Below are 13,800 nucleotides of genomic sequence, written 5' to 3'. Positions count from 1 at the left end.
CGGTGGCCCACGTCGTCCATGCCTTACGCCGCCCTTGGTCATAGAAATGATGTAATTTGAATATAAATTATTTATAAATACGTATGTCAATTTATATTTTTATTACGACGTAAAATATATTTAAGAGTTTACAACCACTGTGCTGGGTGAGACGTTGTTGAAACAAAAAAAGTTATGCATTCCATCACGTACATAAACAGTGTTGTAATTCGCCAAGTGCAAATCAGCAAATTCGTAAAATTTTTGTTTATTTTGAACAATCCGGATAATCGAAAATCCGGATAATAAAGGTCCGGATAATCGAGGTTCTACTGTATATGGATGTTTGTTCGCTATACAGTACTAGGCCATTCGGACAATTGCTACAAAACTGGGTTCAAATACTTATAACTTAGATCATGTCGTACTGTACATCCCATCCCAAAATATCGATTACATTCTTACGATCACTGGCCAATGAATTAGAAATTCCAATGCATATTAAGTAAATGTAATTTTGCTTATTTTGCTTAATGAGCCATGTGAGTTACCACTTGTTTATAAACTCCTATTTAAAAATATTGTTGGTCAGTATGGTTATTACGTTTATGAAAATGGGAAAAGCAAAGGATTTGACGGAGTTTCAAAAAGAGCTGATTGTGAGTGCCGGTCTTGCAGGAGCCACGATATTAATTAATTAATAACTGTAAAGCTGACTAATTTTTCAAAAGTGAGATATACCTAGTGTTCATTCGGTGGAAAAATAAGCCGCAGTCGATGTCTAAAAGAAGTAACTGTGGCTCAAAAATAGTTAATTAGGAACGCGACCGACGTTATCTGAAAAGACTAGTGTGGAAAAAAGGACTTCCTCCTCTCTGCAGCAATTGACAGAAGAAATTAATGAATCTCGTTATCCCGACCCATATATATCCGAACTACAGTATATGCAGGGAACTGAAAAGAATCGGTATGAACAGTTGCAGGACTATACGAAAACCACTGATTTCTGCGAAGAACCGGAAAATTCGTCTACAGTGGTACCAAGAGCACCGTGATTAGACGTCTGAGGACTGGAAAAAGTAATGTGATCAGACTAATCGCGATACACCTTATTCTGTACCGACGGTAGACAGATGGTTTGAATGTAGTCCCATGAAGCAATGGATTCTGCTTACTTCATTAACACTATTCAAGGTTCTGGTGGGGTGTTATGGTATGGGCATGTTCTGTTGGGACAGAACTGGTCCGCTGATATTCCTGGAAGGTCGGGTGACTTCCAACGAGTACCTGAATATTGTTGCCGATCAAGTTTATCCTGCAATGTTGCATTTTTTCCTGCATGTGACGGCTCTTTCTTTGATGACAACGCTACTGTCCATCGCGATCGCGTAAGAATTGTTTGGCAGTGGTTCAGCAAGGGTGAAGACAACTATCGCCACCCACCCTGGTCACCAAAGATCCCAGATCTTAATCCCATCGAAAACGTATGGGCCATATTAGAACGACAGATCCGATAGTCCGCTTCTGTCAAATCTACGCGAACTGAAGTAAAGTCTAGTGCGTGGTGTGCATTGGACATAGAAGAACTTCAGCACCTTTGTAGAATCCATGCCAAATTGAGTAAATGATGTAATTCGAGCTAAAGTATTCCAATAAAATATTAAACTGCTGTTTTTACTTCATTGGCCAGTGAGTGTATAAATCAATTAATTGACGATACTGTCTCGTCTATAAAATCGCGCTGCTGTCAACGGCTGATGGACTCCTTAGAGGTATGAAGGAGTGCATGTCAGGAGTTGCAATTTGGCACAGGGTATTTGGTGGCCAAATCATGCGCACATAAAAATACCAGCTTTGTAGGTAGTCAGAGAACCGAGAACCGAGTCAAAATAAAATATAAAATGCGACACTGTTTCTACAAACATGCGCTAGTGCTAGATTTAAGCATGCGTTGCTCGTTGGGAATTTTGAAATGCGATCGTTGCGAAATCGAATTTTGACAAACGTGTGACATGCTAACACCTCATTCAGGTCCCTTTGACCCATTAATTTCACCGAAAATGCCTCGTGGACGACCTCGTGGTCGTGGCTTGGCCGAGGCCGGCGAAGTTTGAACGATCGCGCTCAAAAGCAGCGATACCAAAGAAGGAGAAATTGGAGAATGAGAACGAAACTCCCCGTGAGAGTCGAAGTGATCCCGCTTACCGTAGCCATGAACCTGCCCGTGACAACGCAACCGTCATAATCATGGCTGCAACGAAGCCCGCAGTAATCTACGCCAAGGTCACGAGTACCGGTGTTGACTTTTCCTCATTGGAAAGTTCTCATTTTTCTCTTTTTTTTAGAAAACGGTGCGTAGTCGAACCCTGAGTCTCCGAGACATAGTCTTGTCCCAAAAATCGCCTTGCCGTTTTACCTGTTTTTATTTACATTCTATTTTCTGAGTTTTACGTAGCGTCATCTATTGGCAAAAAAAGTTAACAAAATAATTAACTAATTATAATTCTTACAAAAAAAGGGATATAATTTAAAAAAATATTTATTATATTCACGGAATTACTGCGACAATGATATAGCGCGAAATAAATGCGCCATTACGCCATTACTGCGACAGGTAACACTTGCTTGGAGTGTAGTAGTGTCTTCCCCTGTACATCATAGTTTTCCTGTTAGCAACAGAGTCGGCCGGTTATCTAACTCCGTTCAGGGGAACATTTTGAATTGAAGTAACTGTAAACGAACTTCCAGTTTGGACCGGAGGTCAAACTGGAAGTTCGTTTACAGTTAATCTGGGCCTCCTGCCCCTAAACTTTCCATATCTGGTCTGGAATTTCATCTATCTAACTCCTTTCTCGAGATTAAGCAAGGAGAGGCAGCGGACAATAGTGGGAATTTATAGGTCTACAACTTTAAAAAGTATTCTATTGCATGTTCGTTTCTGTTGATGGCTGCATAGACAGCCAAAAAAGTTAGAAAAATTAAACATTTTTACTGGAACAGGCTGGATATCTTTTAAATTTACATTTATCCCAGTTAAGTTTATAATCAAAAATTTATTATTCATTTGTTTTGTAATCATCTTAGTACCAGGAAGATGGACAGTTTTAAAAAAGGAATGTATTATTATGTTTTTAAAAAAAATTAAGTATGGCTTAATTATAAAATATTGAAATTTGCTTTAGGATGGTGTAAAATAATTCGAACAACTTCTTTTCATTTTTCTATTTAAAAAACTTGTATCAAATTGCTATAGTGAATCAAATCTTTTATCTGTAGTCAGCTTTAAAAGAAGCTTATCTTTAAAAGAAAAATTGATGAACAACATTTTATGAAAAGTTTCAATGCTTTAAATTTAACCTTTCCTTCATTTTAATATAAAATTTCCTTTAAAAATAATTTACATAAATAAATGAATAAATTATTTTTGTGAAACTTTTTTTGTATAAGACATCAACTTTCTGCAATAAAATTTTCAAAACTTTTGGAATGTACTTAAGATAAATTAGTTAAAAAGATACATCGAAAGTGATGTTTGTGAATCTTAATGCAGAAAGAATTTAATGTTTAACCTTTTTAAATATTCTAGATTATATATTCTCAATTGTCATCTATTAAATTATCGTTTTAAGTAAAGTAAAATATTTGTATGAAGCGAATATAAATTCGTTCATATAAATACATTTACAAAAATATATGTTTATAACTTTTAAAATATTCAGAACAGTGGTATTTTGTAATGCTTTAAATTAAAGCTTAATTTTAAACCATTTATATGAAAATTGAGATGTATTTTATGCTTCAGTTTTTACGTAAATTTATGAATATCCAAAATATAAGCATAGTCGTCCAATCCATAAATAAGGCAAAAAATAAACAAAATAAATAGCGGAAAATTTATAAGAATAATTCCAGACGATAAAAATATTTAGAATTTAGTCGAGTGTTTCATTAAAAAGCACAAGTTTATGCAAAATGTGCAGATTCTATAAACACAACAGTAATGTTTCTGTTGCGGTTTAACTATCGAGAAAAGTGTTACTGTTTTTCTTTGTGATACTGACATTGATAATGCCACAAATATGCCACATAGACGATATTATGAATGGAAGAATAATTGAAAAATTAAAATCAGGATTTCCGCAGACAAACGTGTCCATAATGCCACAGACCATCATATCCTGACATTGAACTAGATTTCAGAGACCAAGAAATGCTGGACGTCAACCAGGAAATGTATATCAAAGGATTAACGCCCGTAACAAGACCACTATTCGACGTTCACAGCATATCATAACAAAAGAATGTCTGATAGGCAGCTATATACAGTAATGTCTACGGCAACCAATGCTAGAATTTCACGACAAACTGTCAACAAGAGACTTCAAGCGAATGGTCTTTATAACAGATATTGCGTTTCATTGACTCCTGTGCACAGAAAAGCCCGTTTAAAATGGTGTCAAGTAAATCGAAATTGAATTTTGAATAAATAGAGAAATGTTTTATTCTCTGATTAAGTCCAGGATCAGTGTACAGAATGATTCTCATCGGATTAGAATACAGTATATAGAGAGGAAGAATCTAATACAATCTGATTAACGTGTCGAAAAGGATCAGTTTGCAGGTGATGGTATTATGGTCCGCAGCGACATTATGCTTGATGGCTAAACTGAATACAACGTTTTTGCAAGAAGGAGGTACAGAGATAAGTTTTGAAATCCCATGTGAGAATTTTCCGTGGTGCTGTGGGTTCAGATTTAATCTACAAGGATAATTCCCGCGCACATACGGCTGCACTCATCAATGAATTTTGAATGAAGATATTAATTTGTGGCATGAAATGGCCAGCAAGATCTCCGGTCTTAAATTTGGTGGAACGTGTGGGATGCTATAGGGAGACGAGTTGCATCCCGTCATCCTCTTTCGAAAACACTCCAAGCGCTTCAAAATACTCTTGCTCAAGAATAGGTTTTTCTCTTGGCAGAGCTAATAAACAATGTTATAACTAGCATGAGCAATCGTTGTACAGCGTGTATTTGCGCGAGTTAACCATACGCCATATCAATTTTTGTGTAAAAGGATTAATGATAATGCTTTGTAAATACTTTTCCTTGCTGATTTTTATTTGACGTAATTGAATGAAATTTTTTCTTTTCAATTTATTTGTTGCACAAAGAATATAATGTTCTTGTATTTTAAGCTTCACGCTCTTTTGGTCGGTAGTTCAAATTAATGGTCATGCTTATTTTTGAATATAACTGTGTATATTATTGTATAACTGCTTTTAAAAACTCAATATGTCAATGTAATATATTTAGAAATAAATGATTATTATGAACAGTAAAAGTCTATTAAATTATAAATATCACGAATTATTTCATAAAACATAATTTCTTAACATTTTTTTCGTTATTACTCCTTTAGTGTGTATAAATTTAAATGAACTGACTTTTACACAATTAGGAAAGTATTATTATTACAAAATCAAAAACATTTTAGTATATACTTTAATCTATTTTTCTCTGTCGGTGTTGATGCCTTGTTTCAAAGAGGTAAATTGATGTAAGCCTATTTTTGGCTTTTTTTCTACATGTGACAGTCTAAATTCCAAACTGAGTAGTTAAAACAGAAAAAATAAAAATTTATTAACTCTTTAGCTATACTTTCAAAAAAAAGAAAAAAATTTCTACTGGAGGATAATCAAAAAGAAATATAATTTGTAATTATAAATATATAAATTTAATGAGTATAATTATATTTAAATATGTAACCGGTTCAAACACCGTTATTTTCTGGAAATTATTACATCCACAGATTCCAAAAATACTAGCCAATCAATAACATTCCGAGTCTGTGGATGTGATAATTCCCAGAAAATAACGATGCTTGAACCAGTTACTATTGAGATTTAAAAAAAAACGCGGAATAGAAGCAGAATAAATCATAGTATAATTACGATCTGGTAGTTTTTTGCATGTGTCTAAGGTCTAGGGCGACCAAACTTTCGGAGCTGCAAAATATAAAGCATATATATAATAATATTTATAAAATTCTTTAATATAAAACAAAAAATACATATAATGAAACAATGAGATGATATGTATTTGCATTTTTTTAATCTAAACGTCAGATTGTTACAATACTTTACAGTTACATTAGGTTAATGTTGAGAAGCCGAAGATTTATGTGGTGTACTAGGGTGACAAATAGACTATATCTATCCTGGATATCACCAGAAACAAAAAACTTTGTCATAGATATGGAACAGATATTATAAATAAAATGATAATATAACGTATAAGGAGAATTTACATTTCTATTTTGCTATTTTTATAATAATATCAAATATTCTATTTGGAAATGTATTCCTATTCTATTTTTTATTGTATTGATATTTACAAGAGTGTACTGCCATATGAAATTGTTCGAAATTTTATAACTTTGTAATTTGTTTCGTTAGAAATAGCGATTAATTTAACATGAAAATAATATTGCGCTATATCCAATTGATTACCACCTTTCTCTGGACTCCTGCTATTATGGTGGTACCTGTAGATCGCCCCAACCAATTGGTTATTGTCGCATCTAGCCCTCTTACTTGTATAATAACCACATGCGGTCCCTTCTGTATCATTTGCATCCCACCATTGGTTACCGGCAGACGCTCTGTGGCCCTCCTTTCCTCCCTATTTTTCTTCTCATTCCCACCCCACCTCACTCTACTTAACCATACTTATCCCTCTTTCCTTTCCAAGGCTATACCATTGAGTCAGGCCTTTCCTTTAACATCCTATCCTATATCCAATTGATACGATAGGTGCATAGAAATGTATAGAGAGCTGTTGCTTTTTATCGATGGCTATTTTGAGGTTAACCCGATTAAAGACTAAGCCAAATTTGCTGATTTCGCAAAAATATAATCGTTAAAATTATATTAAATAACAATCGAGAATCTCTTTCTAAAGATTACGATAGTTATCCAAAATGTAAGGAATCATTGATAGTGGGTTTGGTTTGGGATGCTTAAATTAATCAAGCTTTTCCTTTATGAAAATTACATACAATTTCAAAGTTAATCCAGTTAAATTCCTTCCGGAAAAAGAATTCAAGTTAAAATATAAGAAAATTTCAACATAACCACATTGAATTAAGGTTACTAGATTATTTTCTTACTTGTTATTGAGATCGTGTTTTCTGATCTATAAAAAAGTAGCAAAGAGTAGCCAATGCTAAAACGCTATAAATTTAAAAAGCATGTATGGATTATTTATTTGTTATATATAATTATGTAGTTATATAATTATGTAGGAATGATTAAATATTATAATTAAGAGATATTTATTAACTATAAATTCCGGAAGTGATTTAAAATAGTGGTTTCGTTTTTATGATACAGGAATCTAAGTGTTTGAACTCTTAAGTCTTCTAAAAAATTTTAAAAGACTATAAAGTTTCTATGTTAGCGGTTTTCGAGATATTTTATTAATAAATTCTCATAATACGAGTATGATAAAGAAATTGGATCAAACAGAAATTTAATATATTTTGCAACGAAAATATTCCAAATCTGAATATTTCATTAACATCTAGATTAATTTTAAAAAACATGAACAATTTTTCTACACACTGATTAATGCTATCTGCTAATTTATAATAATTCTATTAATACATAAAAATATTTAAATGCACAACTTTTAAATTAATTCTCTAGTGTATCATTTCAGTTATAAAGTATTGATATTTGAATTTTATATTTAAATAATATTAATTACACAATACGTACAATAACTTATAAAAACTAGTGAAAACTATATAATTGATTTGCAAAACTCGAGACAATATTTAATATAATAAAGCTATATTGCCTGGCTGACTTACTAACTGACTTATCCGTTCACTGACATGAAATATTTAAGTAAAAATAGATTTCCTATAGAGCAATCATTTTTTAATTTAAAAATCAGGTGACTTCCGACTCAGAACAGAAGTTCGTATAGTTAATTGGGGCCTCCGGACCCCAAGCTTTCCACATCTGGTCTCGGCTTTTATATATCTTTAGTACGGAATTAGAATAGATGACCGGCATGATTGGATTGTTATCAGGAAAAGTATGATGTACAGGGGCAAGACATTACTAAAATGAAGGCACGATATAGAAAGCTTAGGGGCCGGAGACCCCGATTTGCTATATACGAACTTTCGGTCCAGACCGAAAGTCACGTATTTTTCAAATTAAAAGATGATAAATTATATTGCAACCCGACATTATAAATAATTACTCCTATTAATTAAAACATTTAACTTTTTATTATATTTTTTTCGTTGTAGTATCCAGTTTCGTTTAAAATACGGAGGCATACGTCTTATTCTTGTTATGCCTCCTTTTGGAGTGTCGTGTATGCGATAATGCTAATTACCATAAATTAATTACAAGCTGTAAAGTGTTCCTATCGATACTATTCAAACTTTTAGAGATAAATTAAGCATTAATAAGCAGAATAAATTCCCGTATTAAACAAAATATGGAAGAGTTGAAATCCATTTGTTACTAAATGTATTAAGTATCTGTCTAATTCATTAATCTGCTTAACAGTAAACATTAAAATAACATTTCTGCTGTCTTTATTGATATTACTTTCATTCAGCATTTAACGAATTTTAAACTGATACAGACTATGCGGATTCATTTTCTAATTACCAATTAATAAGTTTAATTGCTAATTTCATATAAATATTTCAGAAATGATTGATTAGAAATTATCTGTGATAATTTTTTTAGCTTTTAGAAACATGCTCAACATATTACATCTTTGCAATGTGCAGAGCCTTTTTAAAGAGTAACCATAAAGATGCTTTACGCATTCCATATTTATATTCATTCATTCATTTACATATACGTACAAGAAACGTATTTTATTTCCTTCTCTAATAGTAGAATTTATTTTCTTATTGCATTTACGTTGAATTGGAGACTTCATACAAGCATTTTATGCAAAATTGGAATGATTAAATATTTATTTTTAAATCAATTTAGTAAAGTTCAAAATGATGTTGTGAGAATCCCGAGTCCAAGATCCTTTTCTCCACTTTAAATATGTGTGTTACAATTTGTAGGAAAGGCACCTTATAACCCGAACTATAATGTTTAGTCCTCTGTTTACAAGTGTACACAGGTTGCACATTGAAGACTATAGGGATGACTTCGTATAGCATCCAAACGATGGTCTAAATGGTAACATAACATTCGTAATTTTCCTTTCTCTCTTTGGCAGTCCAGACGAGGTTTTTTCCTTTTCGTGGTTCTCTTTTTAAGGGATTTTCCAAGTCTGAGTCTCCAAGTCTCCCGGAACTGGCCCAGTAACTTTTATGCAGGTCAGTTCCTGTTAGGATTCCTGATTAATTCGCTAATTATGCATATTGATGAATTGACAGCTCTCCAGAAAAACCGATCTTTCCAAGTGAAAGACAAAATCATTTTGTCTTGGCTACTTTTGTCTTACTTGTTAGGCCTACTTGACAGAATTTTAAAAACTTCTAAGAAACATTATGTAAAATTTTATTTTATTATGGCTAAATTCCACAAATTGAATGATTGGTTTCAAGAGTTTTCCCATGAATAAAAACGAAATAAAAAATTCGAAAAATTAATTTTAATAAAAGTTACCTTCTTTATGGCGCCATCTGTTGAGTGAGCTATTAATTATCAACTTGTTAAACTGTTTTCAACTTGTTAAAATATTTATAAAAATATTTCATGATATTCTTTTATTTCATTATTCTATATAATAAAGGTTTTAAATCAATAAAAATTTCTTACTACTCTATATATACTTTTTCAAAAATTAAATTTAAATTTAGAAAAATTTGTAAAAATTTTATAATTTTTCATTTATATATTTATAACTTTAAATATTATCTCAAATTAAAAAATAAATAAAAACTTTTTTTCAATTTCGAAAATAAAAACAGTAAAATTTCCTTCAACTTTGTTAAGATTTTATTCAAAAGATGGCGACACAAACAATCTATTACTAAATATAATATCTTCACATTGCTTTCACAGTACTGTAATTAACAAAAAAATTATATAGTTACTAACATTTATATTACAACAAATTAAAAACGACAGTCACAAATGATAAAATATTAGTATTATTTTGAAAAATATGCAAATTTATTTAGCATTTAGAACTGTAAAAGTTATTCTAAGCTATCATATATCAATATATATAGATAGTTCATTAACATGTATTAATTAATTATCAATTAATATATATATATTTTTTAGTGAGCAAGTAAAACATTTAATAGCATTTAATAAATAATTAATATTTTAATGAAAATAAACAACACTGCTTTTTATTGTATTTATGAATGTACTGATTTATCCTTTAGTTAGTGTTTTAATTGTTTAATAAAGATATGAAGGAAATGCGATTTTNAAATATTATATTATATAAATTTAAATAGAGTATAATAATTTTAATATATATTTCATTCATTTTTAAGAAACAGTTATATATATTCTTTTTATATAAATATGTACTGTATATACAATAAAAGTACTGTATATGTTGAAGTTTTCGTGTCGCCATCTGTCGAATGGAAGTGTAAGCAAGTAGATAAAATTTTACTTCATAAACGAAATATCAATTTGGTATTAAAAAATATAGCGATATGAAGAAAAATTAATTATTCAGGAAAGAATAAGAATTAATTTGTTGTGAAATTACAATAAACAATGATATGAATAAATTAATTAACATTATTAATTAGAATTGAATTAAAATAAATTTTATTGTAATAAAATAAAAATTAAATTACTTGGTAAATTTTAATATGACAATTTAAAATGTATGTAATAATAAATAGAAAATTTATAAAAACAAATCAAATGAAAATTAAAGTTTTATATATAAAAATGTGATTTTTTTAATGTATAAAATTACCAAATAAATATTTTATTTTAGTATCTTGTAGCTCAAATGGCATGAATGTACCTCAAAAATGTTATTTACTTTTCCTTCATTACCATTTATTACATTCTGTGGTGTAATAATAGCATTATTGTTTCTGATATTATCATTAGTTTGTTCACTGGTAAACAAATGTTACATACCTCTATCACTTGCTTTCATAACAATCTAGTACACAATTTTATCATTAATTTATTCCCTACAATCAGAAGATGCATTTAAATATATATTTTATATTATTATACAACTTTATCTTTTATTTAAATGAGTAAATTTTATTTATTTATTTTTTTTTTATCGTAAGATACATCAGTATAATATCTCTGACGCAAATTAGATATTATCTTCTTCAGTGATCTTGATATTCCCTAATGATAACATGGCTTTATCAGAATCTACTTTGAAATGATTTATATTTATATAATTAAACCTCTAGGATATGTAAGAAAAATACAGTTTTTACACAGATCTTTCCTTTTTTAATTACATAAATATTCTAATTAATCCTAGTTAATTTTTATTCATGAATCTTTATTTTAAATACAAAATTTTAATTAAGAGGGATTTATTCTTTCAATAAATTCAATTTACTTTCGAATATTTTGTTTTCACTAATTCAAAATTCATTAAATTTCACTTTGATTTTCGCATTTATTCAATAGATTTTTAACGTTTTATTTATGTACATCTTAAAAATGGAGATTATATTTAAATTATATCTAACAAAGACGTTATGTTTTTTTAATAAATATATATTTTATAAGAGGAATTATATTTTGTAGATATTTTAATTATAAAAATTGCACGAAAATTTCATCGATAGATAAAAGTAATATAATTTAATTATAAAGTTTTATTTTAAAAATTATTTTTATAATGGTTTAAAGATAAATTAAATTAAGTACATTTTATAAGTAATTAATCAGCGGCATTTAGCTTTTATCAAAGCGTACATTTTTATTTATTTTTTTCAATTTCATGTAAAAGTCAAAAAATTTTTATGAAACTAAAGGATTTCGAAAAGGAAGAAATTTTTTAGTAAATGTGAGGATTGGGATTCAAATCGCAAACTTGAGGGGTTTTCTAACACCTTCAGAAATCCGTATTTCCTGTGAATGTTCCTCGTTCCTTATTTATAAACCTAAGATTTTTATAGAGGTTTGCATGATATGATGAACGAGTTCATATTCTGTCAAATTTTTCAATTTTTTACTCAAAAATTAACGAAATATATACACCTTAAGGGATTTTCTAGGATATTCTATTGTCATTAATTAAATAACACGCTCACATTATAAATTTAAATAATATCTAAACACAATATTGTTTTAGTTTATAAATAATCCTCTAGTCCCGAAAAAAGAACTGTCTTTCTAATTTATTTATATATTCATTCCCTTCACTTAAAATTGCTACAAAATAATTTAATCTATTGTTTTAAATAAATGTTTCAAATATAAATTAATGTTTTATTAATGTGGAAATACGTTTTAATCAATTAAAATTAAATATCTAAGAATTTGATCAAAGTATACATCAGTTTACAAATGAGTAAACACATTAATTGCATAGAATATAATCTTCATAGGATTTCGTGTTAAAATCAGCACAAATAATCTTTTAAAGTTTGAAAATTTTATTGTATGTAATTTTCTATAGTATGGGTGTAAGTGGATTTAATTTAAAATCCTATTAATCACATATTGGATCTAATTTTGAATAATTGTTCGTGCTCTTGTCCAAAATTAAACTAAATCAATCAATTCGATTCATTTAAATTTAGGACCGTTCACAGTAACATTTTCTACTACATTTGATTAATTTAAAACTTAATTTATCTCATTTAAAAAATAAAATAGAATAAAACAAAATTTATTCTAAGAACTTAATCATTATTTTTTAAAAGTTATTTAATTTCTAAGTTATATTCTTTTACACGGGATAATTAATGTGATGAGATGAAAGATCAAAAGTAGAAATACACATATATCATCGATATAATGATCTCCGATATATCGAACCGGATATACTGGAAGGAATAAGAATAAAATAAAAATAATCATAAATACATAGAAAACTGTTTTGTAAACACGAGAAGAAATATTATTTTTTCAGATTTATTCTAAATTACAATTACAATAAAGAATTTATTTGTTATTACTTAGCTAATACATTAAAAATACGCACTATAGACACCTCGATGTAACACACTTACGCCTGTAATTTTTCTTGTATATTCCATTATATCGAGAATATTCCCTTATAATTCATGAATTGATATATCAAAAAAATAATATTACATGTAAAAGAATAATTTGTTAAAGTATTCAATAATATAGATATCGATAAACTTTAAATGTCAGAATATTCGACATCTATATGGAAAACTGCCTTTAAGATTCAATATCTCAGTGAATATATATAAATAAATTCATGAGAATTGTATATATAGAAAGTATTGACTATACATATTATTGATTCGAACTTAATTATGTAAATATTTATTACCTAATTAATATTAATATTCATTGTTAATTGTTTTTAATGATAATTCTTTACATCGGTTATGTTTACATAACACGTAATTAAAAATCTATTTATCGAATGATAATTAATGTGAATAATTAGGAAACGAAATTGAATTATTTACAATTTTATAATAGAAATATTTAACGACATTTAATATATAAATAAACATAGATGAAAGCAATGAATAAATATTTAAATAAATAAAAATATTTTATTTATTTAATAATTAAAAATGAATTTTTTAATTGCTTAAAACATAATAATAAATAAGTCTGATTAATAAATAAGTTGTTAATTTTTATTCATGAATCTTTATTTT

This window comes from Centruroides sculpturatus, unplaced genomic scaffold (genome assembly GCF_000671375.1).
Source record: "Centruroides sculpturatus isolate CEXI.00-Female unplaced genomic scaffold, Cexi_2.0 scaffold24, whole genome shotgun sequence".
NCBI classification, from domain to species: Eukaryota; Metazoa; Arthropoda; class Arachnida; order Scorpiones; family Buthidae; genus Centruroides; species Centruroides sculpturatus.
Note: the sequence above shows the minus strand (reverse complement) of the source record.